The sequence below is a fragment of the Benincasa hispida genome, chromosome 5, assembly GCF_009727055.1.
Source record: "Benincasa hispida cultivar B227 chromosome 5, ASM972705v1, whole genome shotgun sequence".
Lineage (NCBI taxonomy): Eukaryota > Viridiplantae > Streptophyta > Magnoliopsida > Cucurbitales > Cucurbitaceae > Benincasa > Benincasa hispida.
The window spans coordinates 28,082,054-28,100,082 of record NC_052353.1 but is presented as its reverse complement, the minus strand read 5'-3'; the positions used below and the strand labels follow the sequence as shown (position 1 = coordinate 28,100,082).

At 31.9% G+C, this 18,029-nt stretch overlaps 1 pseudogene; it reads right to left on the bottom strand.

Moving 5' to 3' along the window:
* Nucleotides 1-2,645: 2,645 nt before the first annotated feature.
* On the bottom strand, nucleotides 2,646-3,466 carry LOC120077464 (annotated as a pseudogene).
* Nucleotides 3,467-18,029: the final 14,563 nt, after the last annotated feature.

Sequence of the window (18,029 nt, the reverse complement as noted above, 5' to 3'; positions counted from 1 at the left end):
AGCAAACAGAGCTTATTCCTAAGCTTCTATCTCTTGATTATGCGTTCTAATCTGACTCTCCCCAGCCTAGATTCTAATCCGAATTTTCCAAGCCTAGATTCTATCCTTAGACTACCCTCTCGAGTATCTCTAATAGACGAATGATGCATACATAATACAAGATAATCGCATAGAATGAAGATCCCCAGTTATGCTAGCTAACTGCTCCTCAACCTATTCGACAGATTTAGCTACTCAGCATAATGTACAGAAAGTGAACAGATATAAAGATGCAATTTTCATTTCTATAAATAAGCTCGGAGTACAAAATGGCAATGAAAAATAAGGGTAGAGAGCCTGGTAGAAATTCTTTGCTTCCTAAGGCTTTTACACTGTTATCTCTATTCTGCTCAAAAGATGTTCTTCCTTTCGCAAGAGTTAGCCCTCTCTCAAGTTTCGACACTTCTGGCACTCTTCCAAGTTCACTAGGATGATCTCTCAGAGTAATCTCCCTTCTCTTGCTTCCGCCTTCTAAGTAAAAAGAAAAACTATAAGCAAGGTTATTCTATCTATGGGGAAATTCTCTAACTGAACGAACTCCTTCACTGAATGTGGCCTTTGGTATTTATAGAGCTTCAGGGTGAAAGGCTTCTTCTCTCTTATGATTACACTGATAGGATGGCATTAATTCTCGGTCTGATGCGCCGAATATTTGTCACCGAAAAGTTGAGTGTACTTGGTACAGTAGGTCGTTAATAGCTTGTCAACTTTCGAAATCGACCGTCATCAGCTTTTTGTCCCATCGTGATTTATTACGCTTTTCACTCAGATGCGTCCACCATGATGCGCCGGCTCTATGCGGCAACCTTCCTGAGCAGATATTCGCGAGTGCAAATGATCGCATAGCCTTGCGTTAACGTAATCTCTTAATGCGCTCGGACGTTAATTTCTTTGGATCGCATTTTCACCTTGCGTCAACGCATTTTCTGCACAAAAATACATAAGTTAGCTATTTTAATGCGAAGGACGCATGCAATCGCAATGTTGTGAACTTAATGTTTTTGGACGCAATATTGTATATTTTTATCATCGCAATCCTACATTGTTTTATGAATTTGTGCTGTAATAACGTGCATTTCTGCCCGTTATCATCTATCCACAGGAAATCTACTTTTAACTTATCAAATACCATTTAAATAACAAAGCTAGCTTGAACTATTACACAAACGTTAAAATTGAAATAAATTGGGAACAAATATCATTTTATTTATGAAGTTTTGGGTCTAATTTCTATTTTTTTCCTTAAATTTCAAAATTTGATACATTTAATATTTAAGTTTTGAGTTTTATTTCAATTTAGTATCCAAATTTCAAAATGTTACAATTTTACCCTTACAATTTGAATTTTGTTGCAAGTTAGTTCCTAAGTTTGATGATGTACACTTTTACTCTCGATTTTACACAAATACTCACTTTTCGGTCATTAACGTTAATGTCAATTGATTAATCCAAAATAATTATGAAGTGAAATCTTAATTAATTATATTTATTTTAATTCTTCTAAATTAATTAATATACATTAATATAGGAAATGGAAAGTGCACATTGAGTGAAAATTGATTTCAAAAGTGTATCTTGAAACTAAGCAACAAAATTAAAACAAAATTAAAATCTGAAAGGAAAAAGAGTAACATTTTGAAACATAAAGACTAAATTTGTAACGATTTAGGCCTCGTTTGGTAATTGTTTAGTTTTTTTTTTTAATAAAATTAAACTTATAGACATTATTCCACCTCCAAGTTTCTTTCTTTATTATCCACTTTATACCACTAGTTTCAAAATTCAAGCTAAATTTTGAAAACAAAAAAAGAGCTTTAAGATCCCGTTTCGTAATAATTTTGTATTTGGTTTTTGGTGTTTGAAAATTAAGCCTATAATTTGCATCTTTCTTAAGTACAATGGTTGAATTCTTAGTCAAATTTAAAAAAAAAAAAAAAAAATTTAAAAGCTACTTTTGTTAGTTTTCAAATTTTGACTTTTTTTTTTTTAAATTATTGGTAAGAAGTAGAGAAAAAAAAATTTGAGGTTAAAATAGTGTTTTTGTTTTTGAAATTTGGCTAAGAACTCAACTATTGCACTTAAAAAAGATGTAAATCGTTGTAAGAAATGGGGAGGAAATAGATTTTATTTTAAAAAACGAAAAACGAAAAATGAAATGGTTATCAAATGAGAACTTAGTTTTTTTATTTTTATTTTTTAAAATTAAGCCTATACACACTACTTCCACTTCCAACTTTCTGAAAATTAGCTTAATATTTAAGAACCAAAAATAATTTAAAAAATGGTTATATAACGGGACCTTAAAGTGTAACATCGTTAAACTTAAGGACCAATGGGTTTAGTATATTTTATTCAGAAAAAGATGATCGTTAGAAACATAGTAGATTATATTAGTGTATGCATGTTGTGGGTTTGGAAGAAGAGAAGTTATGTAAAGAAGCAAGGTGTGAGACATAGAATGTATAGGAGGAAAAGTATACATAATTAATTTCATGGCACGTTGTGGGCTTGAACAATATTCATGATATCGCTGATTATTTTATCCAAAATGATAATAAAAATGATTTTAGAAATATATATGATTATTGTGGTGTGTGAGTATGTGGTCATGGGCAAAAGGTAACATCATAGTTGGTTGTACTGGTGCAAGTGAAAGTGCTATTTTCATCGTCATAAGCATAGCTGTAAGCGTGTGGGCATTCTTCCTCGAAGATCTCGGCAGAGATGCTAGGTTGACATATTTTTGGGTCGCTAAATTCAGCCGTGCAACAATCCTCTGGTCGGTTATATGCGAGACAGGAACTCTTACAGCCAATAACCTCATTTTTCCCTTGGACAATCAAATCGGATGGGCACACCATATTAACATCTGAAGAACATTTGGGCGATACACATTGTCCTGTTCCACCATTTGGAGTTATGGAAGCAGGTAAGTTGAAGCCGTCAACGAGGCTGATATCGTAGAAATCTGTGCCTCAATTTTGAGCTAATGTGAATTCAGCTAACGTAGTTAGCGGAATTCCTCCAGCGCCATTGCAAAATACGGAGCCAGTGGCACAATCTCCAGTTTCACAAGAAAATCTCGAAGAGTCATCTATGGTGCAACCTGTTCAAACCCAAATTCTACCAGTCCATGGTGTAGGAACATTTATAATCTCATTCTCTTCATAAGCTAATCCAAATCCAGTGGCAGATAATTGGCTTTGTGCGCTGCCACTAGTTAATGTTGCGGGCCATATCGTATGTCTACAATTATTTTTAATCACAATTATAGCGGCATTACCTGTTTAACAAAATTGTCAATTATCAAATTCAAGACGTAAAGAGAAAAACATTAAAACACACAAAAAAAAGGTAGTATTATGTAAATCTTACTCGAGGACAATAGCAAAGCAAATGTGAAGAGGGTTGCTTGGATGAATGCCATTTAATTAATTTCAAGATATTTCTTCTATTGCTAATAATCAATATTGTGAGTTATGTTGAAAATCACATGTGTTGCCTCCCTACTTATACTTGTTGGAAAAATAGCAAAAATTCATGAGTTTGGCTAAGCCAATTTCTATGGGGCTGCCAGTTTAGTTTATTTACAATATAACCCAAATAAATATTTAAAATGCTTAATTTGTCATTTTCTAAGTTGACCATGGAATTTAATTGACATATATATAAACTATAAATTCATAATAGCTGCCCAAGTTGTAATTTAATTTGTATAATATAATACTTAATTTCTTTCTTATCCATATTCATGTGCTAAATAATATCACACCTTAACTTCAACAAACGCATCACAGTTAAAACTAAGTGAATTCTATTTTTTTTTTATTTTATGAATTATAATGATTTTAAATTCTAAATATTCTTTCAACCAATAATTTTCGTTTTGATGCAAAAAAAAAAAATAAATAAATAAAATAAAATAAAATCTGAAAATAGGGAAAAGAATCATGTATTGTGTATATAAAAGCTACGCCTGCTCGGAATAACTATAGCTGCCCAAATTGTAATTTAATTTAATTTAATTTTTTATTAAAAACCAAAAAAATATATTCATGTCTGCCAAATATTGCAGCCTCCATTTACAGAATTTAAAATTCACACGGTGTAAAATGAATTCTATTTCTATTTCATTCGTTTCGATTTCTAAATATTATTTTTTTACAAACAAACCATTTTACTACTACAATTTATTCATTGACACACCTAAAATTTATAAATTTCAATGTTTAGACTAACCATCCCTTTTATGAAAGTAATTTAGTGGACAGTCATGAATATTAAGAACAATGTTGTAACACTTTTGCAAAACAATACAGATAAAGATAGAGAGCAAAAATATAGATGTAACTAAAAAATTGGTAACTCAGTTCGATAAAATACAATGTTGTAAAGTAAAACAATATTAGCGTTAAAATACATGTCGTAGTAGTGTGCCCATAAAATATAAATTCATTAATGTAAAGTAAAAAAATTACAATGTTATACTTATCTATAAAAAGAATTCTACTACAACAAATATCACTTACAATAGCATTAAAAAGAGCTATCGTAGATTTTTTATAACGTTTTTAAACGCTATCGTAGTCCATGTTATTGAAAGTTCATGACTTTCCATAGCGTTTCTTTAATGCTATAAAAAATTTATTTTCAATAGCTTAAATTTATAGCTACGGAAACTTTCATAGTGTTAGTTAAAAACGCTATAGGATGTATTTTAGGTCTTGTTTGTATCACAAATTTTCCAATGGGATTTCAGATAGACATTTCATTTAATATTCTTGATTGTCTCAAAGATTTTTTTTTTTACCCAAATATTATTGGGGATTTCCACAAATAACAATTAGACCCAAAATATATATAAAAAAAATGTAGAACAGAGATAAACATATTAGGGATATGGTATAAAATTAGCGGCAGATATCACTAATAGTAGTTATCAATGATAGTTATATAGGTAAAGTACTAAAAATCCCTCGTGCAACCCATTATTTCACGTTTCTTTTTCAGATTTTCTCATATTGAAAACTATCACTGATAGCATCTATGAACGATAAAAACAAATAGTAGCTATCAGTGATAGCCATTGATAGCTATTATTAGTTACTTTCATTGATATCTGGTATTAGTGATAGTTTTCAATTTGAGAAAATAATAATATAACCTTAAAATAGTAACACTTGAAATGTGCTATCAGTTTTCAATGGCTTATCATTTATACACTTTAATTAATTGGAATCAAAGTTGAAATATTAACACCTAAGGCTATCAGCAGATAACAATGATAGACTTTTTTAAGTAGTTATCAACTTTTGAAAGGAAGTTATCATCTTTTAAAATTTAACATTTGAAGCTGTAAGTGATAGATGTCTATTAACACCTAAGAGCTCTATAGTTACAATCTCTGATATTTACCTAAGTCATATCATCAATATCATCAATATCATCATTTTATTGATATATTTTTAAGTCATATCACTAGTATACGATATCATTGATAGCTATGACTATCATTCATAGCTTCAATCACTGGCTATCACTGATAACTTTTAGCAATGGATATCAATGATAGACTTTTGTATCATTGATATCATCAATAAATAGATATTACCTCAATTTTATCACTGATATCACTAATATCGTAGATATTGGTGATAGCTTCTATCATTGATAACATGTTATTAGAGATAATTTCTGTTATTCCTTTTTACCATCATATAACATATTATCGGTATCACTCATAACATGCTAGTAGTGGGAACTTCTAGACCTTTCACTTACACTTTAGTTTGAGATTAAACTTTACTAATTAAGTTCATTCATTTAGCTATCAGTGATAGACTTCTATAAATGGATATTAATTGTGAAAAAAACCATCAAAGATTAAGCTATCGATAATAGAAAATATTAGTGGTTACCACTGATAGACTTCTACCAATAATATCTACCTAAATTCTATATCACTAATACATTAATATGATTGATATCTTTCTAAGTTATATCACTAATGTCACTAATAATTGTTACTATCAATACACAAATATTATGGTACACAAATACACAAATATTTCAATTTGTACACTACATTTTGGGCCATCTATGCCACTTTTTAAAGTTTATTTTTGATAGACATCATACTCTTAAAGTCCTATAAAAAATGAAAAAAAAGTACTATTAGCCTGTTTAATATCGTCCACATTTCTCAATTTTTGAGAAATAAACCTGTTTAATAACTATTCTCGTTTCTTATTTGAAACCTTTAAGAAATGTTTCTGGTGCAAATTGTGGACTAGAAAAAGTAGTTTCTTTCAAATCTGTTTTCATTTGCTATTTATATTTAATGTTTCGTTATAATAATCAAATTTGATGATTCACTTTTTGGTGTTATGTCACTTATGAATTGGATACTTTCAAGTCTTGGGTACGAAACTCAGCCTCATAATTCTTATGAAAAAGGGACAAAGAAAAAATCAGATAAAGGAAAGAAAATTAAAAAAAAAAAAGAAAAGAAAAGAAAGAAAGAGAAGAAGCAAAAACTGGAGAAAGAAAAGAAAATTGGAAGAAGCATAAACGATAGAAAGAAAATGAAATAAAAAAAAAATAAAAGAAAGAAGCATAAAGTGGAGAAATGAAAGAAACCCAAACTGAAGAAAAGAAAGAAAATAAGAAAAAAGAAGAAGAAGAAGAAAGTGTACAATAAGATAAGGGAGGGTGAAATTGGAAATTACAAAAAATTCAAAGATTAACTAGTCAATACTTCCATATTTTTAAATATTTTAAAAAGGTAATATATTTTTAGATTTTTTCTCTTATTTTACTATCCATTAAAAATATTCATATTATTATTCAGAGAACTTCAAAACTCATTTTACATGGGTTTTTAAATATCTTGTTAAAGTTCGAGATTTTTTTTATCCTTGGGAGATGACCAGTAAAAATATAACTTATTTAGTTCATAAATTAATTTCAAATACTCATTATTATAAATTTTAATTAACTATTAAATATAAATATATTAATTAGATTTAATAAATTTCAACAAATATCTTTACCATTCATATTTTATACTATCTAAACCATTTAGTATAAAATATTATTATGATGATTATTAATATTCTAATTATTTTATAATTATTTGATTATTTATATTAATTAATTTAAATTAATTAAAGACGTTTAATTTAAAAGTATTCATTTATTTTTATCTTTTTTGATTAAATTATACTAAATTTATTTGATGACTACAATAATTAGTCTTTTGTATTTAATTTTAGTTTCTATGTAGAACATTGGTAAATTGAACATGCATACTTAACTTCTAGACATTAATTGGGCATCATATCCAAACACAAACATTAATTATCCAAAACTTATAAAACCCAAACATTCAAATCCCAGATATTTAATTGTTATATCCATGAAACAATATTTTTGATCCAAACGGTACCTTATAGCATATTTCATAGCAATAAAAAAAATACTATGAAAGACTTTCTACAGCGTTTTTAGGCATGTTGTTGTAGCTGATGTTATTAAAAGTCTTTTACATTTTATAGCATTTTTTCAACACTATAAGAGAAACTACGAAAGTTCACTTTCGATTGCATAATTTTAGTTTTATTAAAACTTTTTATAACATTAGAAAAATGCTATGATATACTTTCCCTAACAATTTTTTATAAAAGAATGTTATGATCGACTTTTAATAGCATTTTTTATTGCTACAAACATTGCTATAAAATTTTAAGTTCTCTAAACAACCATGCAAGACATGCACCACTCCACGAATACGTACCAACATGCTCGAAATCAGACAGTAGCGGGAGGAACATGAGATGCACTAGATTATTTGACTTGTCAGCGAACAAAAATCCTCCAATAAGCTGCATCATGTATGCTCGTGCATACCTACATATGCTAATGTTGTCGGCATTGGGAGGTAATTTTGGAAACTGAGACGCCAACTAAGGGATACTCAATCTTGATCCTTTCAGTACATCTGGTAGAACGCCTAATAGCTCTTCATAAACATTCTTCCAATCATATTGTAGTGAACCTATCAATAATTGTCCATCCACTCGTAACCCAAACTGTATGTCAACATCGTGCAGCGTGATTCTACATTCTCCACAAAGCAGGTGAAATTTGTGGGTTTTTGGTCTCCAACGCTCAATTGGAGAAGTAATGAGGTGCCAATCAAACTTGATAAATCTTATTTATGTAACCCCAAGAAAATCTGCCTGTTCAACATAGGGAATAATGCAATGATCAAATGGGATAGTATGTTATGCAGATGCCTCCCTTCTCCGACAACTCAAAACTACTGTAGAAGAAGTATCCCATACCGATTGTGAATGATGTGTATTTTGTTGATATAGTTGTATGGGATTAGAAGGACCAGGTTCCACTACATAAGAAGTTCAAATTATATTACATAATAAAATCCATCACATAAAAGATAAATAAAAAGTACATAAAAAGATAGAATTACATGAAAAATAAATCATTACGTAAAAAGTACAATTACATAAAATTAAACTATTACATTAAAAATATAAGTATGTAAAAGATACAATTACATGAAAAATACAAGTACATAAAATATACAATTACATAAATAAATATAATTACATAAAAGATACAATTACATGAAAAATACAAGTACATAAAATATACAATTACATAAAAACTATAAGTACATAAAAGATACACCTAATGACCTGAAAACGAAGCACCTAATGTACATGGTGGACAAGTACGTCTGTTATGTCCTTCTCTCTTACAAATTGTACATCGAACTTTTTGGCTTACTTTTCTCCAATCCATTTCATTATGAATGCACGTACTTTTTGGTCGACCTTGTTCTCTTAGTAAGTTCGCATTCGGACGAACTTCTGTAAATGATAATTTGGGCCAATAATCTAGGTGTTCTATTGGATGGAAGCGAACTTCAATACATCGTTTGATATTGGACAATTTGTAGCATTCACCAATAAGTGGTATGTATGTCAAATGCATGTAATTACAAACTACAATTACATGAGAGCATGGAATCTTGAATGACTGCCACTTATTACAAGAACATGTTCCTTCTTTCAAGCCCAAAACTTGTATGTGTTGTCATTTCTAGGGAGAAATCATACTTATGTCAATTTATACTTTCAAATTTTGATTTCCTTGTCAATAAATTTCATCGTATGTGCAGATGCTCGTTTTTCCCACCTCTTAAGTTTTCTCAGGTCATATTTTGTATACATGTCTCCACGATCGAGTGTTTCACTAACTTCTTGTCTTTGACGTTCAAAATACAGTATTGTGCGATAAAAGTTAGCCTAACCAAAGAAGTAATTGGTAACATTGTAGCACCTTTGAAAACACCATTCATGCATTAATTGCTTGTCATCCACCCATTCATGTGATTGGGTCCATTTTTTCCAAGTGAATATCTGAAAAATATTCAAGGTAGTCAGGGTTCAATTGTTTCAATTCTTTCATGCACCGAATGAACTTGCGCCTTTGGTGTTGATTTCTTATCTAAAACACCAAATCTTTTAGTTACTTTGATTTGTATTTCGTATTGAAATTATTGGCAACATGGCGAAGATAATATCGATAGTACGCTCTAGGTTCACTCCAACCAATTTTCTCATTATTAATTTCAGCAAGAATGTCCTTATGTCTATCAGAAATCAAGCAACACCATCTCTTTGGGTAACATATTCACGCAATGCCCACAAAAACCATGACCAACTAGACGAATTTTCACCTTCAACAATAGCAAAAGTAAGGGAAAATATATGCCCGTTTGCATCAATAGATAAGGCGGTCAATAATTTTCCCTTATACATTCCGAAGAGATGAGTTCCATCGATCTGGATTAATGGCCTACAATTTTTGAACCCTTCTCTTGAAGGACTGAAGGACCAAAAAGCTCGACAAAAAATAGTCGTATATGGCACATCAGACGGAAGAAAATACCAATTTGTTCGTGTTCCTTGATTGTAATGAACAAGAGCACTCAACCAACAAGGAAGCTCTGAATATGATTTATCCCAATCACCAAACACAGCAATCAACGATTTTCTCTTGTTTTGACACACTCGTCTATAATTAACATTATAGCCGTATTGTTTTTTAATTGCTTCTTGGAGTACGGCCACATGTACCCCAGGATAATTTCTAACCAAATTTTGGATTTCGATACTCATAAAATTTGAATCAAGTTGTGAATGATTCTGTGTCAATTCTGAAAATAAACATGAGTATTCCCCTTGAAGTTTTATGATTTCGAACATCCCATGAGTTTTACGCCAACATGCCCGTAACCTCCAATCACAACCATCCCTCCATGATTTACATCTGACAATCCAAAGATCTTGATTTGATTCAACTACAATAATATCGTTGTGTTTTGTCATACAATATTTTTTTTACAGCAAGCTGTAAATCTTCTTTAACAACATTCCATTCTAAACTAAACTACAATTATCTACACCTATACTCCTTTCCTCCAAAGTAGACCATAGTTCACATGTTGAATTTGTAATTTCTCAATCTATTTGATTGAACAAATCCGACGATACCAACTAAATATCATGTTCCCCACTACTATCGTTTCCAAATAATTCATCAACTTCAACATAAATATCACTGTCTCCATCATTTCTAGGTTCAAGAATAACTAAATCATCAACATATTTATTATGATTTTTTCAACTGTTATAGTTGACAAAAAAATATGTTAATATGTCAACCCAACAAAATTCATCTAAGTTCAACATATAAAATCTAAATATTATACATTTAAATCAACTCAAATCTAAGATCCATAAACTATACATTTAAATCAACCCAAATAAAAATAAAATAATAAATCCATGAATCATAGATTTAATTCAGCTCAAATACAAACAAAATAATATATATATATGAAGCAATCTTCATTTTTTATAAACATATACATATATTTCTAAGTTCAACCCAACAAATAAATAATCATCCAACAAATTAATCATGAAAAAAAAAATAGTCCAACAAATAGGCCAACATAATCATCCAGAAAAATAGCCCATCAAAATCTAATTTCTAAGTTCAACATATATCCAAAAATAAATCATGGATCTATAAACTACACATTAATTTCAGCCCAAATGCAAACAAAATGATATATATATGAAGACTATACATTTAAATCATGGATCCATAAACTATACATTTTCGAACTTGATCATCATTTTTATAAGAAAATACATATATTGGGAAAAATTAAAGAAAAATTTTACCTCAGTCAAAGAAAATGCTTCGGATGAAGAAAATCATTCGATAGATCGACTCACGGTGGCAGCAACAAGAGAAAATAAGGCAAAGCGGAGGTTTTGAGACGATGTTTGGACGGAGGAAGATCGAAGTTTTTGGAGGAATAAGAAGAACCACAACGGTTTAATGGAGAAGGAAATCGTGTACTCGGTACACGACTTAAGGTAATCGTGTACCGGGTACACGATTACTCTTAGTCAACGTTGTATGACTGCTACATTGGTAATCTGCACGTAAGAGCAATAGGAACTTGTGTACCGGATACACGATTTGTTTCTTTAATGTTATTGGGCTTGACCCATAAATCAACAGCAACACACCTATATAAATATATGTTTACATTTGAAGAATGAAAAAAGAAAGTGCCAAGAGCAAAGAGCTATTTTATCCTTGCGTATTTTTCTTTTTTCTTTTTTGGATGGGGGTTTCTCTTATTATCTATTCCAAGTTGTCGAATTGCGGTACTAGATTCAAATAATTATTGTTTGGATTTTTTAGGAGTGATTTATAAACGTGAGTTTTGTTGTCTTTCCAATCTCCATCATAGTTGATCTAGTAGTTGCAGAAAATTGGACGTAGTCCCGAGTTTGAGACAAACCAGTATATTTTTCGATGGCCTTCTCTTTTTTCCTTATCTCTTTATTTTGATTGATTACTTATTTGGCTCTAACCTGTAAAGTGAGAATCAATAAACTTGACATACCACAATTATCAAGTGTATTATCTTTCTTGACACGAAAATTATATCAAAAAATATTTTTCTTGACGTTTTTCCAAAGTCAAGTTATCACATTATACTTGACAGTCGAATACTCGACGCTTTTATAAACATCCGATATATCCTTCATTTAACATTGAAAAAACATCACGTAATCCAATTTCTATAATAGTGTATAATTTTGTTTATTTCATATCTAGTTATATCTCACATAAATTTCCCACCAGCAGAAACATCAGGGGGCAAGATGTCACTTGAAACCTATCAGATTGCAACTACCATATAACGTGATTTAATTTAAAATTTGAAATAAAAAACCACTTACCAATGCTTGGAAGGCCAATTGTCGTCATTAATGCGAATTCATCACTCCAAAGTCACTTGGACCTTGAATAATTGGCAGCTCAGACATTGTTTTCCGTTTTAAAGAGAATTAGTTGCTACAAAATTGACTTGCATAAGCCTAAGGCAACTCCGAGGAATTCAAACTAGATTGTGTCAAGGGCTTTGGTAAAAACATTTGTAATTTGATCATCAGTGCAAATATCTCCAAAACAATTTACTTGTTCTCAACTAATTATGTAAGTAAGTGATGTCGAATATCAATGTGATTCATTCTGCCATGTTGAACAATTGTTTTTTCAAGATACTTATCATACTCAGGTTATCGCAGTACAATGTCTTAGCATCATGTGAAACATCATATTCCTTTAACATTCACTTTATCTATAGTAATTGTGTATAAAACTGCTTCCCACCGCAATATATTCTGCTTCAGCTATAGACAAAGAAACATAGTTATGTTTCATACTAAACCAAGAGATCATATTATTACCTAGGAAGAAACATCCATTTGAGGTGCTTTTTCTGTCCTCTAAGCTGCCGCCCAATTTGCATCATAATAACCAATAAGAAAGTTGTTAGTGTCAAAGGAGTATAACAATCCATAATCATAAGTGCAACTGATGCACTCGATTATCCTTTTGGCACCGAGTAAGAGATTAGACCTGAGAAAAGATTGATATCTAGCACAAACACTTACAACAAATGCTATATCTGGTATATTAGCAGTGAGATACAATAAGGTTCCAATAATACTGCAATAGAAGTTTTCATCATCCTTAGTACCTTCCGTATCTTTAGAAAGCTTAGCATGAATGGAAGCTGGAGTGTGTTTTATACTAGATTCTTCTAAACCAAACTTCTTGGCAATATTCTTTGCATTATTATTTAGGAAACAAATATGTCGTCAAACAATTGTTTAATCTAAAATCCCAAGAAGTAAGTCAGCTACCGTAACATGCTCATTTCAAACTCATTTTCACTTGTTGTACAAATAGATCTATCATCTATTGGTGCCCTCCAAAAACAATATCATCCACATAAATTTAAGTGATTATGAGATTTCCTTAAGATTTTTAAATAACTAAGGTCTTATCAACTCCTCCTCAACAGTAATCATTCTTGGCAAGAAAGTCAGTTAGGTGATCACGAAGCTTGTTTTAGATCATAAAGGGCTTTCTTGAGTTTGTGCAGATACTCAAGACAAGGGGATCAACAAACTCTTTTGCATGCTCCACATATATTTCTTCATTCAAGTACCCATTCACAAAGGCACTTTTGACATCTATTTGATATAACCTAAATTTTAAGAGAGATGAAATTCCCAAAAGGAGGAGAATGACTTCTAGCCTTGCCACAAGAGCTATGGTTTCATCCAAATCAACGCCTTCAAATTGTCAATAACCTTGAGCTATAATTTTACTTTCAAAAATAAAAAATCAACAATTTGACTTCCATTGCATTTTTCACGTGTTAACAAATTGACTTATAATGCAATTTTGACCAAATCCATTTAATTTCAAAATTAATTCTAATAATAATATTTTAAAATTAAATTAATATTAAATAATTAATAAACAATTTTACTAATTAATTTAATATAAATCTAGCACTTATCCGAATTTATATGATGTCCATTCATATTCTTGATATTTAAATCTTATTTAAATATCTCTAATTTTCTCTCTCTTTATGTTTAATTCACTATTAAATATTAGGTTAAATATATCATATATATTTAACGCTTTGCTCCAAAAACCAAATTTGAACACTTCAAATTCGTTCACCATACTATTCTAAAGTTTAGTTCGATATGAGCTAGTAGGGGGACCTCATGAACCTTCAGATCATGGACTCCAACGATCTGTGATTAACCAGCTTAACTCTTTAACCTAATTAACCACCATTCGTTAACTACGGTGACACTCCACTAAAACCCAGTAGTTGCACTTCCCTCATTGTAGATAGATTATGTCCACTCGAAATAACCATGATTAGTAAGTTAACCCTTCATAGGTTGTTCGTAATAACAGCTGGGTCAAAAGTTGTTTTACCCCCGAGATTACATCTTGCTCCTTAAATCCCATTGATCCTCTAACGAACAATTGGTTTGTTATCCAATCATTAAACCGAGTCCCTCTCAGACCAATGAGAGGGTGGAGCCCCTTGTTCAAGACCCAGAGTCAACACTTAAGGGAACAACCTCTTTACTATCCCTAAAAGCGAGTGAGAGTGAATTCCGTCTTGCACCCTATGTCCCCAGCTATCTACTCGGTCTTACCCCTAAAATGGGAGGCTTATTAAGACGGCACTATTGAGCCAACCCTTACCCATGCAAATCTAAAGATAATCCCGAATAAAGAGGAGTTCATAGTTAGCTTAGGATTAAGGTCAAGTTACCTAAGTCATCGCTTTGAAATAGTCGGTCTTAAATAGTAAACAACGTCATAAAGTAAGAGTGACTTAATTCTTGGTCCGATCTTATGTAAACTCATTGCATAGGATGTCCCCACTCCTCATATCAATACATGAACGAATCTGGATCACTTCGTTTGTAGCATTTTATAACAAATTGTAAGAACTACAGAATGGGCCGCATTCCCTAGTGTTACAAGAATAAGGTACCCAACCCTAGTGTTACAAGAATAAGGTACCCAACCTTATTCATATACTATAGACCATTTTGGCTATTTACTGAACTTGATCCACTCAACATAAAGTTAATGTATTCATAGTATAGCCAAGGATCTTTAGTTTATAAGATTTAGACTTTACAAGTGCAATTCATATATTCAATTCACATATTCATAGAATACATTTAACATTACAAACTGTGAGGTTTAGGACATACAACCCAATAAACTCCCACTTGGACTAAAGCTCAAGTGGATTTTACATATATATAAGAATATATATACAATGTCGAGTAATGAGAGAATAGATAGAATAAGCTAGGGCATCAGATACCCAATACTTCTTCCACTTGCTTTAGTTGTATCTATTTCGCAGTTTTAGTCCCACTAGGTGACCCTCGAACACTTTAGCTGAGAGGGCCTTTGTAAATGGATTAGCCAAGTTGTCTTCAAAGGCAATCTGCATGACAATCACGTCTCTTCGGTATAAATACTCTGCTCCTATGGTGAAGTCAACAATACTACTTTGCTTGATAGTCCTCCAAACTATAGCTCCTCTGTTTAAGTGAATACTAACACTGAAGTAGATTTTCCAAAATCTATATCGGTCTCAAAGTCAGAATCAATGTATCCAGTAAGGATCATATCCTTAGCACCATATACAAGCATATAGTCCCTCATTCTCCAAAGATACTTGAGGATGTTTTTAATGGTACTCCTCAAACTATATAAGGATTTGACTGATATCTGCTGACAATTCCAATTACATAGCATATGCTGGGATGAGTACACAATATGGTATACATTAAACTCCCTACTATTGATGTATATGGAATTCATTTCATAGCCTCACCCTCTTGAGGTGTGTTAGGACACAGTTCCTTAGCCTCTAAACTTGAAGATGGCGAAGCATCGGTGAAACCATCGAACTTGAGCTTGACAAAGCATGGGTGAATCCATCGCATTTGAGTGACACGAAGCATCGATGAATATTCCACATTTTAGCTTGATGAAGCATCGATGAATCCTCTACACTTGAGTTTGACGAAGCATCGGCGAATCCTCCACATTTGAGTTTGATGAAGCATCAATGAATCCTCCACATGTGAGTTTGACGAACCATCGATGAATCTTTCGCATTAAGCTTGACTTCGTGACTTTGAGCATGAAGATGACATTGCGAAGCCTTTATACTTGAACATGAAGATGAAGCATTAATGAAACCTCTTAACTTGAAGATGGAGGACCATCGATGAAGCCTTTGAACTTAAAGATGGAGAACCACTAACGAAGAATCCGAATTTGACTTCAAAAGGGAAGTGAAATGCCATCCACAATGTGTGTTTATAATCTATTGTATTGCGTCCTCACAAGGGATGAACGTCTTTAATTTGTTGTGTTGCCCCCAGTATGGATGTACATCTTCAATTTTGAGTGTCATTCTATGATGGAAATGAACAACATCAATCTTGTAGTGTCACACTTAGGTGGATGTGATACCCCTTTTTTTATGGACTAAACTTAAATTTCTTTAAGTTGCCTACATACTCTCTACAAATTATGACGTAGTTCAAGTGTTGTATTCTTTTTTTTACTGGACTGAACTTGAAGTTTCCGTCGAGCTACTTATGTACCCTTTACAATGACAGGGATCAAGTCATAATGTAGTTCAATAAGAGATTTTTTTGGATCATTCACCTTTTAAACTCATGTGGGCCAGAAGCACCATGCAGTTTAGGCTCTTATGATTAGAAGCTTCTATATTTAAATTTCAAAAGCTCTAATTTCATCATGGCTTTAGTCATCCTCTGCATTTGTAGGATTTGTTAATAAGATGAGTTTTGGTTTCAACATCAAGGAACCTTCTGTATTTATATCAACAGACAACTTCTTCTTCATGCGTGAAATGATACGACTGTGAATCTTTTTGTCATTCTTTTCTTCATGAAATGGTCTTACCTTTAAGGTTTTCATCTTGCTTTTATATTGATCACTTGCCATCTTATGATGATCAAAAGTAGATGTTGAAGGTCGATCTTTCTTTAATGTGAAGATACTTAGCCTTTTAAGGATGAAGTTCTAATAGAAGTAGTCATTGGATATTGGTTTCCTTCTTTCATCCTGTCCATACTCAATATTTTGAAAACTAAAGATTGAGTAGTTGAAGGCTTGATACGATTAAAGACATAAACTCTTTGCTCCCTTTCTTTTGAGTTGTCAACTTCTTTAGCAGTTATATGACTGTTGTCGACTTCTACTATGCCAATAGCATGACACGCAATAACTTGTAATACTTCCTCTGAATGGTTAACGACGAAACCTTTTGGGAGGAATTATGCCAAAGTTACCGATCGACGAAGTCGGGGGAAGTTCTTGTCTTCTTTCTGCATGATCTTAGGCTTCCATGCCTTTTTTTTTTGTTCTTTTTAGTCTTGCTTCCTCTTCTTAATTTTGATGGACACGCCCGCTACTGTAGCATAATCTATGTTGAAATGTAGTCGATGTTAGAACACTAATCATAAAATGTAGTTGGTGTTCACACTTGAAGCTACCTCTACTGTAGCGTGATTTGTCTGAGCTACTTCATCCAAATCTAGCTCAATCTTCTTTTCACGAGCCAACTTTAGAATTCACTCCTTCACCACAGAGCACATTTCCACTAGGTGGTTAACGACTTGGTGATACTTACAGTAGTTAGGATCGTCTACTTTTCCTACTTGTTTCTGTCGTTGGCATTCCGGCAATTGAATAAGTTTCTTCTCTAGCAGTTGCTTGAACATGTCTGCCACATCAAAATCATGGAATTGTAAACCTTCTCCAATATTTCTTTGAGAGTTGGACGATGCTTCTGGTCGTCATCATGCTTTCTTTCAAACCTTTTTCTTTTTCGTTGGAGGAAAATTTTAGCAAGGTCACTAAACGATCATTGATTCTCTTGTGGCACTATCCACAATCATTTCAGTGTCCTTAGCTTCATTCTT